Source organism: Abramis brama, assembly GCF_963993115.1.
Source record: "Abramis brama genome assembly, chromosome: 4".
Taxonomy (NCBI): Eukaryota; Metazoa; Chordata; class Actinopteri; order Cypriniformes; family Leuciscidae; genus Abramis; species Abramis brama.
In genome coordinates this window covers 1,751,818-1,767,043 of record NC_139966.1, presented here as the reverse complement: position 1 = coordinate 1,767,043, position 15,226 = coordinate 1,751,818, and the positions used below count along the sequence as shown (strand labels likewise).

General features: G+C 39.5%; 1 protein-coding gene across 2 annotated transcripts in view; it reads left to right on the top strand.

Moving 5' to 3' along the window:
* Positions 1–356: 356 nt before the first annotated feature.
* LOC311081538 (protein NLRC3-like) overlaps positions 357–15,226 on the top strand; it is a 90,870-nt gene continuing 76,000 nt past the window's right edge. For both annotated transcript variants that reach the window (XM_084112083.1, XM_084112084.1), the window contains exon 1: positions 357–452. The gene's annotated coding sequence lies outside the window, so the exon portion shown is untranslated. The remainder of the gene's footprint in view (positions 453–15,226) is intronic.

Genomic DNA, 15,226 nt, shown 5'->3' with positions numbered 1-15,226 from the left:
ACCTAACATGACACATTCACAAGAGGAGCACATGGCAAGAACACATGAGGGAAAAGGGAATCACATGACAGGAACTTTGACTATAGGTAAATTACAAAATTAAAGACATGAAACGTGAAAGTAAAAACAAAACCCAAACCACCATGACTTTTTTTATTAAATTATCTACAGTCTTCTGCAATGCCCTCCAAATCTCGTGAAGCCTGACAGTGCACTTGGAGAACCAAATAAGAGACACAGAGACCAGATTGCTGCTCAGTTGTTTCTCAGTTTGATACAGCTGGACAGAGGATACATGCATCAATACATGCGTTAGCCTGTTTCCTGCTTGCGTCAAAGTTGCAGGCAGGAAAACCATAAAGAGGAAGCGTAGACAGCGCACAGAATGCAAACTCAAACAGGGTGACAGAGAGCCAACACATATTTTACACTGGCACAAATATCACATCACGGTAAGTCTTCAGGAATTCATCTTCAGGATTATAATGATATCGAGCTCTAGGGATTCTGTTTTTATTTTAGATTAATTTACAGACTCTTTACAATCTGAAATATACAGTGATGGAAAGTAAACATGTAAATGTTCAACACTGTAGGCCAGGCGTTGATTCACAGACGATCAGCTTTCGTGAGAAGATCAATTATGACAAACAGATGTAGTTTTGATGGCTACAGAAAATCTATACTCTCCAATTAAAGTGTCTGGATTGTGATATTTAAAGGAAGAAGCCAGAGTAAATACATTTTTATTTCACCTATGTGAAAATGCTCAATAATAATAATAATAATAATAAACTTTGAGCCCTCCCCATTATACTTCCACCGCCACCTTACAAAAAGTAGTGAAAACAGTCAGTCAAAAGCTTTCATTGACATTCAACCCGTAAGTGCGACTCTTTTCTTTAGGTTTTTAATGATCATTATCATTTTTCTTTCAATTAAAGTGACAGAGTGAAAAAAGAAGAAAAAAAAGAGGAAAATCATTAGGAAATCCTAAGGCGAGGCTGCGCCAGTGCTAAGCTAATTTCTGACGAGACTATAATATATAAATATATTAATAATAATCATTTATATATAAATATATATGTAAACTGAGATCTCCGAGACGACTTCATGACCGAATCTTTTGAGTTGATTCTTTTGAGCTCATCTTCCTTTATGTGGAACGCCAGAGGAAGACTTTATCTGAAAATATCACTTTCCAAAACATTGTTATTTTTCATTTCCGCTGCTCTTGGTAAGTTGTGTTGGTCATTATGGAAATGTGTCTGTGTTTCTTCATTTGCTCATTATCATAGACAAGGAAAACTAGTGTCTCTGATAAAGAGGATTCCTATCCGCTGTAAATCTCCTCATCTTAAACACGTTGTGTCTTTTAGGAGACATGTACACATGATTCTCATAAAGAGCGATAAAGAATTGAATTTGGTGTTTAAGTTTAAGGTTGATGACTTTGACTACACTGTGCATGTAACATCAGAGATGATGAAATGCTTTGGGTGTGGGACTGTAGGGCTTGTGATTCCCCCGTGCCCAGAGAGAGAGCAGGTGAGACGTGGGCTGTTAACGCAGTGGACCCGCCACCCGTTCGGGCCGAAAGCGGAGCCTCTTTACCTGGCGAACCGAAGAGAACTGGTCAAACCACGACTAGAGTAGCTGAGTCAGTGTTGTTTAATGAGGAAGAGGTTTTGTTGGACGATCAGTGTTGGGTGTAACGCGTTACAAAGTAACGCGTTACTGTAATAATATTACTTTTTTCAGTAACTAGTAGTGTAAGGCATTACTCGTCTGAAAATAGTAATATTATTACAGTTTTCCCGAGCTAGTTACTTGCGTTACATTTGCCAGTAGCACCTTCATCACACACAAGGCACACAACACAGAGAACAGAAGGGAAGGGGAGGAGGGCGTGAATGGAACAGTGATTGGTCTGGGTTTGGCACGAGGTATCATTTACCATCACCGATTGGTCGACACGCGGCAGTTAAGGCCAATCGGGGATGACTTCCCTAATGAATATTCATGAGTCTTCTCCTACCATCCTGGGAAAAAAAAATATAGTGCCCCGGACGCGCGCGCGCAGCCCGTTCACTCTCACCGCCTTCAAACAACACGAGCGCTGTATTGCTCTCTCTCCCTCGCGCATAAAGTAAAAGGTCGGAAGACCGGTTGTGTTTTATAGACAATTTTGCATATAAATGACTATTTATAGGGCTTGAATTACAACCTGAAACTGCGCATGCGCGGGTAAAACTGCTGTGGTGAAACTGCTGTGGTGAAACTGTGGCTCTGCGGCTCTGCAGACAGATATTATTGGGACAGATGGGGAAAAATGGAAGCGTCAACAACGGCAAGTACAAGTACAGTTGTTTGTAGTTATTTGTGCTAGACAGTGCCAGTCTGTTGTTGGCGTAATAAAGACCCTAAAGAACACTCCTCCTTTGTATGTTCTCCCTCCATCTGATGCATCTCAGGCAATTATAGAGTAATTAAGAAAAAAAAATGTAACTAGTAATATAACTAGTAATATAACTAGTTACTTTCTCCAGGGAGTAATAAAGTAAAGTAAGGCATTACTATTTTTGAGAGTAATATGTAATATGTAATATATTACTTTTTTGAGTAACTAGCCCCAACACTGTGGACGATGACATTTCCAAATTTAAAAAATACAGAAAAAAATCTAACTTTAAATCAAGTTTGAAATCAAGTTCAGTGTTTTTAAATCAAACACTGAACAAGTTACAAAAGTGTCAAAGACGAATCCCATGAGCTGTTCTTCTCAGTCAGATAATGAACGTTTATGAACACGAAGAGTCTGAAAGTGATGTTAGTGGAGACACACAGATGGATGTGGAGAGTGCTTACTCTTTCACCAAAATTCAGTCCTTTTTACAAAGAACCAAAGGCTTGAGATCAGTTAAAGTTGATGAGTTTTTCCCAGATCTAAAGATGTTCCTTTATTCAGTTAAAAATTAAAAATACAAGCTGTATTTGAAAGTGAAAAAATGACTCTCATCAATGTCTATGCTCCAACTGTAGGCAGGACATTTTATGGGGCAGTGGCCTAAACCAAAAAAGGGGTGATTATTTTGTTTTGTTTTTTTTTTGGGGGGGGGGGGGGGGGGGGGGGGGGGGGTTGGCACACTACAAAGTGTGCCAACAACAGAAAATTTAGTTATTTGTATTAGATCTGATCGAGAGTACAATAATTTGATTAGACAAGCAGCTAATTCTAAGAACGTGGATATGTTGTACACAGGGCTGGACTGGGGCAAAGAAAAAAAAAATCGGCCCTGGCATTTTGGCCCAGACTGGCCCACTATATGATCATAAACACCACCCATCTTTGCACGCCCTTAAATATATGCATACCAACTCCAATTCCTTAAAACCACTAATGCCATGTAATGAGTGAGTATAGGAACGAGTGAGAGTTATCAGATGAAATAAGTAAAAATTTGACATTTATTAATACAGTGATGAAGCCTAAAACAAGCTATAATCTGCATTGACATAGCAATACCAGTGTTTTCTCACAGGATATTTGGTAAATCTGTGGTGGGTGGACCTCGGTCCTTCTAGGGGGGTTTGGGGGCATGCCTCCCCATAAGAAAATGTTGTGCATTTTACTGTTAAATTCATCAATCTGGTTCACTTTGAGAGTTCAAAATTAAAAGCTCCAACCCATATTCAGTGTGCAAATTAAACAAAGAAATATTCAAATGTCTTTTAGTTACAGTGTCTATTTACATTACACCTACTACATAATAATAGTTATAATATTAATCCAATGACAGTAATAGCCATATTTTGTAAAACAAATGCACTAAAACAATGAAGGAAACTTTCATAATTAGTTTTGTACCAATTTCTGTACTTGAAAGAGATAAGCACATGATCTTTTATTTTGACGGAAACTGCATCAAGCTTTTATTTTGGCGGAAAACATGGTTTACAAACACCTCTTATTAAATTTCTAGTGAATTGCGGTAATCGTCAACTATGCAGATGTGGAAATAATCTGTAACTGGGTTATGGGTTCCTACACTCATGACATGGCCTAAGTGTTTTGAAAGTAGTTCTGCTTACCGCGGACTCTACACTCTCTCATCTCTCTCCTGATCCTGATCCTCCTCACTATCATCATCATCACAGGAGCTGATGAAGGGCAGAAAATATACACTACTGTTAAAAAATTTGGGGTCAGTAAGATTTTTAATGTTTTTAAAAGAAGTATCTTCTGCTCGCCAAGGCTGCATTTATTTGATTCAAAATGCTAACAAAAACAGTAATATTCTGAAATATTATTACAATTTAAAACAGCTGTTTTCTATGTGAATATATAGTAACGTGTAATTTATTCCTGTGATCAAAGCTGAATTTTCAGCATCAGTGAGTGATCCTTCAGAAATCATTCTAATATGATGATTTGATGCTCAAGAAACATTTATGATTATTATCAATGTTGAAAACAGTTATTTACATTTTTATTTCAGGATTCTTTGATGAATAGAAAGTTCAAAAGAACAGCATTTATCTGAATTATAAAGCTTTTGTAACATTAAACACTACCCTCAAAAGTTTGGGGTCAGTAAGAATTTTAATTTTATTTTTGGGGGAAAGAAATAAAATAAATCAATACTTTTATTCATCAAGGATGAGTTAAACTGACCAAAAGTTACAGTAAAGACATTTATAATGTTAGAAAATATTCTATTTTAAATAGATGCTGTTCTTTTCAACTTTCTATTCATACGCTATTCTATTCTAACACTGACTTTTTCTGACCAATGCATTACACCAGCACAAACCCAGCGCCGCCAATTAAGCAAAACAAAACAAAACAAAACGAATGGGCCGCCGATATACAAATTTTATGGGCCGTTAAAAAGAAAAAGAAAAAATAATAATAATAAAAATAATGTATGAGTATGAGATGTATCGGCCCAAAAAGCACGTCGGCCCACCGGGAAAATGCGCGGTATGCCCGATGGCCAGTCCTGCCCTGGTTGATATAAATCAAAGAAAGAGCCAGAAGCCAGAAGACCAAGAGCAAAACATTACCGACATAAATACAACAAAAACAAATGACTAATTTCGCAGATTCATGCAGATGTCTTGCATAGCCTACCTGTTAATGCGACAGCTTTCGTGAACTGTCGTATACTGTGAGTAATGCTGCGGAGCGAGCGGGAAAACCTGGAGCGGATTAGCGGAATCAGCGGAATGCTTTGAGCGGAGCGGTGGGGGTGGGGAAGAGGGGCACCTCAGTCGATGAGGGCAGAGGGGCAGTGGCTCTAGCCACCGGGTCACCCCCCTGTGCACGGCCCTACAGAAGTGTGTGTTAGTACTGTGAAATACTGTATTGCTGTACTGTGAAATCACTGTTTTGGTGTTCATTAGTAAGATTTCTCAAACAGTGTTTCTTAAAATGCCTTCTGATCTCTTAAAGCAGAAACTATCACTCGACAGCTTCAAGTCCTTTACAGACAGTTAAATACTGCCACCTTCTGTCTATATGATGAACTCAGTGAAACCAGCAGCACTTAAATGAACTGCAAGGGAGTTGTAGAAATATAGAAGTACCTCTCAAATATCATTGCGAAAATAAAGCAACATAAATACATACAATCTGTTTGCTTTTGAATGCAAAATGTGTGATTGGAAATGTATAGCACAAAAAAAGCATAATCTGTGTTTTTACACATGTGCTGAAAACCTGTGCAGCTTAAGAGGCATTTATCTGAACTTAAACTAAAACTGACAATTACGAGATAAATCAACTACTTTGATAAAGAAAAAAAAATGGTGTGAACTTTCTCAATGCCTAAAAACAATACTCTGCCATCTTAAAGGGATAGTTCACCCTAAAAAAGGAAAAGTTGCTGTTTATTTACCCTGCCTCAGCCTCAGCTCATCCAAGATGTAGGAAGGGTTGCAACTTCAGAAAAGGAAAATAAGGGACAATCAGGACACTTTGAACACTCAAAATATTTGTACTATACCACACAGTGTATGTCATTTCAGTGTCTGCAGTTAAGTGTGTGTACAAAAGATTATCAGGTATAAACATATTTGTTTTGCTTAACCTATTTATGGACACTTTAATTCTAATAATAATTTTAATGTCATTAAAAAAAAGTCACATTACACACAAACCATCCTTAAAAACAGCATTTATCTGAAATAGAAAGCTTTTGTAAAAAAATTTAAGAAAGTAATACTTTTATTAAGCAAGGATGCATTAAATTGATCAAAAGTGGCAGTAAAGACATTTATAACTTACAAAAGCTTTCTTTTTCAGATAAATCTGTTTTGAGCTTTCTATTCATCAATTTTCAACATTGGTAATAACCAGAAATGTTTCTTGAGCAGCAAAACACATGAGCATATTATTCCCTCAGGTAGACTGCATGTTTTCTTGAGTGGCTGTATGTTGGACTCATGAACAATAAAGGCTTTAAATCGGCTGAGACTGACAAGATAATGAGACACCGGTGTGGATGCAGTCAGGGATGATGAGACCCGGCAGCAACTACAGAAAATATTGGATAACTTTTTGTTTTGTCAACTTGTTTTCTTACAATTACAACTGATTTTGTATTTCTTTTTCAAACTGATTAATCACAGGCCTCATTGATCTGAGCTTATGTGCCTCAGTTTTATTTGTAAATAAATTTGCAAATATTAATTAAAATCTGGGTGTAAAAATACACAGTTTATCACACTAGTCTACATTAATGTTTAATCAGGAAGTTTGAATTGAAATTCTTCTGTTTTGCTTGTGGTCAAAAATTGTTGCATGCATGCATGTCCATCATGTTCACTTTACATATGTACATGTGTGAATGCAAACATACAGCCCTTGGTCCTGTGCATGTGTGGATACACATTCTGCTCTGTTATAGGTTGCTCCATAAACTCTTTATGGGACAAGTTACCATGTAGCTCTTTTTGTGCACAATGAAAGAGTTGGTGGAAGCAATGTCCAAGAAGTGTAGAAAGATCTTTCTGTAGCACTTCATGGTTTTGTGCTGTGTTGTGTAGTACTGTAACAGCTGATCAGACAGATCAACCATGTGTTTCCCATGTGTTTGTTGTATGCAGTCACAGGTGCAGGACATGGAAATGTCTTTGTCCTCCATGTATCTTGTGTTTTCACCCCCCTCTGTGCAGTGTCTCCTGTATAAGCAGGATGGATGGTTTTTGTCATTTCACACAAGAATAGGTAGGCTACTTTTATATTATGATGATATAAACACAATTAGGCGCTGTTCACATATCGTGCCTAAAAACGCGTAGGAAACGCTAGGCGCGCCGCCAAGATTGGCAAATTCGCCACTGGCGCCCTGTGCTCTTCACAGATGAAAGCAGGTTCACACTGAGCACATGTGACAGACGTGACAGAGTCTGGAGACGCCGTGGAGAACGTTCTGCTGCCTGCAACATCTGTGAAGAGCACAGGGCGCCAGTGGCGAATTTGCCAATCTTGGTGTTCTATGGCAAATGCCAAGCGTCCTGCACGGTGTTGGGCTGTAAGCACAACCCCCACCTGTGGACGTCGGGCCCTCATACCACCCTCATGGAGTCTGTTTCTGACCGTTTGAGCAGACACATGCACATTTTTGGCCTGCTGGAGGTCATTTTGCAGGGCTCTGGCAGTGTTCCTCCTGCTCCTCCTTGCACAAAGGTGGAGGTAGCGGTCCTGCTGCTGGGTTGTTGCCCTCCTACGGCCTCCTCCACGTCTCCTGATGTACTGGCCTGTCTCCTGGTAGCTCCTCCATGCTCTGGACACTACGCTGACAGACACAGCAAACCTTCTTGCCACAGCTCGCATTGATGTGCCATCCTGGATGAGCTGCACTACCTGAGCCACTTGTGTGGGTTGTAGACTCCGTCTCATGCTACCACTAGAGTGAAAGCACCGCCAGCATTCAAAAGTGACCAAAACATCAGCCAGAAAGCATAGGAACTGAGAAATGGTCTGTGGTCACCACCTGCAGAACCACTCCTTTATTGGGGGTGTCTTGCTAATTGCCTATAACTTCCACCTATTGTCTATTCCATTTGCACAACAGCATGTGAAATTGATTGTCAATCAGTGTTGCTTCCTAAGTGGACAGTTTGATTTCACAGAAGTGTGATTGACTTGGAGTTACATTGTGTTGTTTAAGTGTTCCCTTTATTTTTTTGAGCAGTGTATATATATCAGTGCTGTCTGTCTATTTACCTGTCTGTCTGTCTGTCTGTCTGTCTCCTAACTATATATATCAGTGCTGTCTGTCTATTTACCTGTCTGTCTGTCTGTCTGTCTGTCTGTCTCCTAACTATATATATCAGTGATGTCTGTCTATTTACCTGTCTGTCTGTCTCCTAACTATATCAGTGCTGTCTGTCTATTTACCTGTCTGTCTGTCTGTCTGTCTCCTAACTATATATATCAGTGTCTGTCTATTTACCCGTCTGTCTGTCTCCTAACTATATATATCAGTGCTGTTTGTCTATTTACCTGTCTGTCTGTCTGTCTCCTAACTATATATATCAGTGCTGTCTGTCTGTCTGTCTCCTAACTATATATATCAGTGCTGTCTGTCTATTTACCTGTCTGTCTGTCTGTCTCCTAACTATATATATCAGTGCTGTCTGTCTATTTACCTGTCTGTCTGTCTGTCTCCTAACTATATATATCAGTGCTGTCTGTCTGTCTGTCTCCTAACTATATATATCAGTGCTGTCTGTCTATTTACCTGTCTGTCTGTCTGTCTGTCTCTCTCCTAACTATATATATCAGTGCTGTCTGTCTGTCTGTCTCCTAACTATATATATCAGTGCTGTCTGTCTATTTACCTGTCCGTCTGTCTCCTAACTATATATATCAGTGCTGTCTGTCTATTTACCTGTCTGTCTGTCTGTCTCCTAACTCTATATATCAGTGCTGTCTGTCTATTTACCTGTCTGTCTGTCTGTCTCCTAACTATATATATCAGTGCTGTCTGTCTATTTACCTGTCTGTCTGTCTGTCTGTCTGCCTGTCTCCTAACTATATCAGTGCTGTCTGTCCATTTACCTGTCTGTCTGTCTCCTAACTATATATATCAGTGCTGTCTGTCTATTTACCTGTCTGTCTGTCTGTCTGTCTCCTAACTATATATATCAGTGCTGTCTGTCTATTTACCCGTCTGTCTGTCTCCTAACTATATATATATCAGTGCTGTCTGTCTATTTACCTGTCTGCCTGTCTCCTAACTATATCAGTGCTGTCTGTCTATTTACCTGTCTGTCTGTCTGTCTGTCTGTCTGTCTCCTAACTATATATATCAGTGCTGTCTGTCTATTTACCTGTCTGTCTGTCTGTCTGTCTGTCTCCTAACTATATATATCAGTGCTGTCTGTCTATTTACCCGTCTGTCTGTCTGTCTGTCTCCTAACTATATATATCAGTGCTGTCTGTCTATTTACCTGTCTGCCTGTCTCCTAACTATATCAGTGCTGTCTGTCTATTTACCTGTCTGTCTCCTAACTATATATATCAGTGCTGTCTGTCTATTTACCTGTCTGTCTGTCTGTCTGTCTGCCTGTCTCCTAACTATATCAGTGCTGTCTGTCTATTTACCTGTCTGTCTGTCTGTCTCCTAACTATATGTATCAGTGCTGTCTGTCTATTTACCCGTCTGTCTGTCTCCTAACTATATATATATCAGTGCTGTCTGTCTATTTACCTGTCTGCCTGTCTCCTAACTATATCAGTGCTGTCTGTCTATTTACCTGTCTGTCTGTCTCCTAACTATATATATATCAGTGCTGTCTGTCTATTTACCTGTCTGCCTGTCTCCTAACTATATATATATCAGTGCTGTCTGTCTATTTACCTGTCTGCCTGTCTCCTAACTATATCAGTGCTGTCTGTCTATTTACCTGTCTGTCTGTCTCCTAACTATATATATCAGTGCTGTCTGTCTATTTACCCGTCTGTCTGTCTCCTAACTATATATATATCAGTGCTGTCTGTCTATTTACCTGTCTGCCTGTCTCCTAACTATATCAGTGCTGTCTGTCTATTTACCTGTCTGCCTGTCTCCTAACTATATCAGTGCTGTCTGTCTATTTACCTGTCTGTCTGTCTGTCTCCTAACTATATATATCAGTGCTGTCTGTCTATTTACCTGTCTGTCTGTCTGTCTCCTAACTATATATATCAGTGCTGTCTGTCTATTTACCTGTCTGTCTGTCTGTCTGTCTGTCTGCCTGTCTCCTAACTATATCAGTGCTGTCTGTCTATTTACCTGTCTGTCTGTCTGTCTCCTAACTATATATATCAGTGCTGTCTGTCTATTTACCTGTCTGTCTGTCTGTCTCCTAACTATATATATCAGTGCTGTCTGTCTATTTACCCGTCTGTCTGTCTCCTAACTATATATATATCAGTGCTGTCTGTCTATTTACCTGTCTGCCTGTCTCCTAACTATATCAGTGCTGTCTGTCTATTTACCTGTCTGTCTGTCTGTCTGTCTGTCTGTCTGTCTCCTAACTATATATATCAGTGCTGTCTGTCTATTTACCTGTCTGTCTGTCTGTCTCCTAACTATATATATCAGTGCTGTCTGTCTATTTACCCGTCTGTCTGTCTGTCTGTCTCCTAACTATATATATCAGTGCTGTCTGTCTATTTACCTGTCTGCCTGTCTCCTAACTATATCAGTGCTGTCTGTCTATTTACCTGTCTGTCTGTCTGTCTCCTAACTATATATATCAGTGCTGTCTGTCTATTTACCTGTCTGTCTGTCTGTCTGTCTGTCTGTCTGCTCCTAACTATATCAGTGCTGTCTGTCTATTTACCTGTCTGTCTGTCTGTCTGTCTCCTAACTATATGTATCAGTGCTGTCTGTCTATTTACCTGTCTGTCTGTCTCCTAACTATATATATCAGTGCTGTCTGTCTATTTACCCGTCTGTCTGTCTCCTAACTATATATATATCAGTGCTGTCTGTCTATTTACCTGTCTGCCTGTCTCCTAACTATATCAGTGCTGTCTGTCTATTTACCTGTCTGTCTGTCTGTCTGTCTGTCTGTCTCCTAACTATATATATCAGTGCTGTCTGTCAAGTCAAGTCAAGTCATCTTCATTTATATAGCGCTTTTAACAATGTAGATTGTCTCAAAGCAGCTTTACAGAGATAAGCGTATAATTTAAGGCAACAGAGATTGTTTCGGCTGTACAGCAGAGTTAAGTTATTTCCATCTAAAGTTAGTTTTAATTGATTTGCTTCCGTCGCAATGATCATTTGTTATTAAATTAGGGGCCGCTAAGACGACACCATTCTCTCTACACAGACTTTAAATGCGAACCTGTGAGAAACACTGATGGCGTTCACATGCGCATTTAGAATGGGTTCTATAGTTATGTGCGTTTGAATATACGCAGGTTTGGAATTCCCTACAAGCCAAGCCTAAACAGAATACTTGTCTTTCCTTATAAATTTTGATAAGGAATTTTATTTTATTTGTTGCTTTGGGGTAGGACCGCGTCTGTCTATTTACCTGTCTGTCTGTCTGTCTGTCTGTCTCCTAACTATATATATCAGTGCTGTCTGTCTATTTACCTGTCTGTCTGTCTGTCTCCTAACTATATATATCAGTGCTGTCTGTCTATTTACCCGTCTGTCTGTCTGTCTGTCTCCTAACTATATATATCAGTGCTGTCTGTCTATTTACCTGTCTGTCTGTCTGTCTGTCTGTCTCCTAACTATATATATCAGTGCTGTCTGTCTATTTACCTGTCTGTCTGTCTGTCTGTCTGTCTGTCTGCCTGTCTCCTAACTATATCAGTGCTGTCTGTCTATTTACCTGTCTGTCTGTCTGTCTGTCTCCTAACTATATGTATCAGTGCTGTCTGTCTATTTACCTGTCTGTCTGTCTCCTAACTATATATATCAGTGCTGTCTGTCTATTTACCCGTCTGTCTGTCTCCTAACTATATATATATCAGTGTTGTCTGTCTATTTACCTGTCTGCCTGTCTCCTAACTATATCAGTGCTGTCTGTCTATTTACCTGTCTGTCTGTCTGTCTCCTAACTATATATATCAGTGCTGTCTGTCTATTTACCTGTCTGTCTGTCTGTCTCCTAACTATATATATCAGTGCTGTCTGTCTGTCTGTCTCCTAACTATATATATCAGTGCTGTCTGTCTATTTACCTGTCTGTCTGTCTGTCTGTCTCTCTCCTAACTATATATATCAGTGCTGTCTGTCTGTCTGTCTCCTAACTATATATATCAGTGCTGTCTGTCTATTTACCTGTCCGTCTGTCTCCTAACTATATATATCAGTGCTGTCTGTCTATTTACCTGTCTGTCTGTCTGTCTCCTAACTCTATATATCAGTGCTGTCTGTCTATTTACCTGTCTGTCTGTCTGTCTGTCTCCTAACTATATATATCAGTGCTGTCTGTCTATTTACCTGTCTGTCTGTCTGTCTGTCTGCCTGTCTCCTAACTATATCAGTGCTGTCTGTCCATTTACCTGTCTGTCTGTCTCCTAACTATATATATCAGTGCTGTCTGTCTATTTACCTGTCTGTCTGTCTGTCTGTCTCCTAACTATATATATCAGTGCTGTCTGTCTATTTACCCGTCTGTCTGTCTCCTAACTATATATATATCAGTGCTGTCTGTCTATTTACCTGTCTGCCTGTCTCCTAACTATATCAGTGCTGTCTGTCTATTTACCTGTCTGTCTGTCTGTCTGTCTGTCTCCTAACTATATATATCAGTGCTGTCTGTCTATTTACCTGTCTGTCTGTCTGTCTGTCTGTCTCCTAACTATATATATCAGTGCTGTCTGTCTATTTACCCGTCTGTCTGTCTGTCTGTCTCCTAACTATATATATCAGTGCTGTCTGTCTATTTACCTGTCTGCCTGTCTCCTAACTATATCAGTGCTGTCTGTCTATTTACCTGTCTGTCTCCTAACTATATATATCAGTGCTGTCTGTCTATTTACCTGTCTGTCTGTCTGTCTGTCTGCCTGTCTCCTAACTATATCAGTGCTGTCTGTCTATTTACCTGTCTGTCTGTCTGTCTCCTAACTATATGTATCAGTGCTGTCTGTCTATTTACCCGTCTGTCTGTCTCCTAACTATATATATATCAGTGCTGTCTGTCTATTTACCTGTCTGCCTGTCTCCTAACTATATCAGTGCTGTCTGTCTATTTACCTGTCTGTCTGTCTCCTAACTATATATATATCAGTGCTGTCTGTCTATTTACCTGTCTGCCTGTCTCCTAACTATATATATATCAGTGCTGTCTGTCTATTTACCTGTCTGCCTGTCTCCTAACTATATCAGTGCTGTCTGTCTATTTACCTGTCTGTCTGTCTCCTAACTATATATATCAGTGCTGTCTGTCTATTTACCCGTCTGTCTGTCTCCTAACTATATATATATCAGTGCTGTCTGTCTATTTACCTGTCTGCCTGTCTCCTAACTATATCAGTGCTGTCTGTCTATTTACCTGTCTGCCTGTCTCCTAACTATATCAGTGCTGTCTGTCTATTTACCTGTCTGTCTGTCTGTCTCCTAACTATATATATCAGTGCTGTCTGTCTATTTACCTGTCTGTCTGTCTGTCTCCTAACTATATATATCAGTGCTGTCTGTCTATTTACCTGTCTGTCTGTCTGTCTGTCTGTCTGCCTGTCTCCTAACTATATCAGTGCTGTCTGTCTATTTACCTGTCTGTCTGTCTGTCTCCTAACTATATATATCAGTGCTGTCTGTCTATTTACCTGTCTGTCTGTCTGTCTCCTAACTATATATATCAGTGCTGTCTGTCTATTTACCCGTCTGTCTGTCTCCTAACTATATATATATCAGTGCTGTCTGTCTATTTACCTGTCTGCCTGTCTCCTAACTATATCAGTGCTGTCTGTCTATTTACCTGTCTGTCTGTCTGTCTGTCTGTCTCCTAACTATATATATCAGTGCTGTCTGTCTATTTACCTGTCTGTCTGTCTGTCTCCTAACTATATATATCAGTGCTGTCTGTCTATTTACCCGTCTGTCTGTCTGTCTGTCTCCTAACTATATATATCAGTGCTGTCTGTCTATTTACCTGTCTGCCTGTCTCCTAACTATATCAGTGCTGTCTGTCTATTTACCTGTCTGTCTGTCTGTCTCCTAACTATATATATCAGTGCTGTCTGTCTATTTACCTGTCTGTCTGTCTGTCTGTCTGTCTGTCTGCTCCTAACTATATCAGTGCTGTCTGTCTATTTACCTGTCTGTCTGTCTGTCTGTCTGTCTGCTCCTAACTATATCAGTGCTGTCTGTCTATTTACCTGTCTGTCTGTCTGTCTCCTAACTATATGTATCAGTGCTGTCTGTCTATTTACCTGTCTGTCTGTCTCCTAACTATATATATCAGTGCTGTCTGTCTATTTACCCGTCTGTCTGTCTCCTAACTATATATATATCAGTGCTGTCTGTCTATTTACCTGTCTGCCTGTCTCCTAACTATATCAGTGCTGTCTGTCTATTTACCTGTCTGTCTGTCTGTCTGTCTGTCTGTCTCCTAACTATATATATCAGTGCTGTCTGTCAAGTCAAGTCAAGTCATCTTCATTTATATAGCGCTTTTAACAATGTAGATTGTCTCAAAGCAGCTTTACAGAGATAAGCGTATAATTTAAGGCAACAGAGATTGTTTCGGCTGTACAGCAGAGTTAAGTTATTTCCATCTAAAGTTAGTTTTAATTGATTTGCTTCCGTCGCAATGATCATTTGTTATTAAATTAGGGGCCGCTAAGACGACACCATTCTCTCTACACAGACTTTAAATGCGAACCTGTGAGAAACACTGATGGCGTTCACATGCGCATTTAGAATGGGTTCTATAGTTATGTGCGTTTGAATATACGCAGGTTTGGAATTCCCTACAAGCCAAGCCTAAACAGAATACTTGTCTTTCCTTATAAATTTTGATAAGGAATTTTATTTTATTTGTTGCTTTGGGGTAGGACCGCGTCTGTCTATTAACCTGTCTGTCTGTCTGTCTGTCTGTCTCCTAACTATATATATCAGTGCTGTCTGTCTATTTACCTGTCTGTCTGTCTCCTAACTATATATATCAGTGCTGTCTGTCTATTTACCCGTCTGTCTGTCTGTCTGTCTCCTAACTATATATATCAGTGCTGTCTGTCTATTTACCTGTCTGTCTGTCTGTC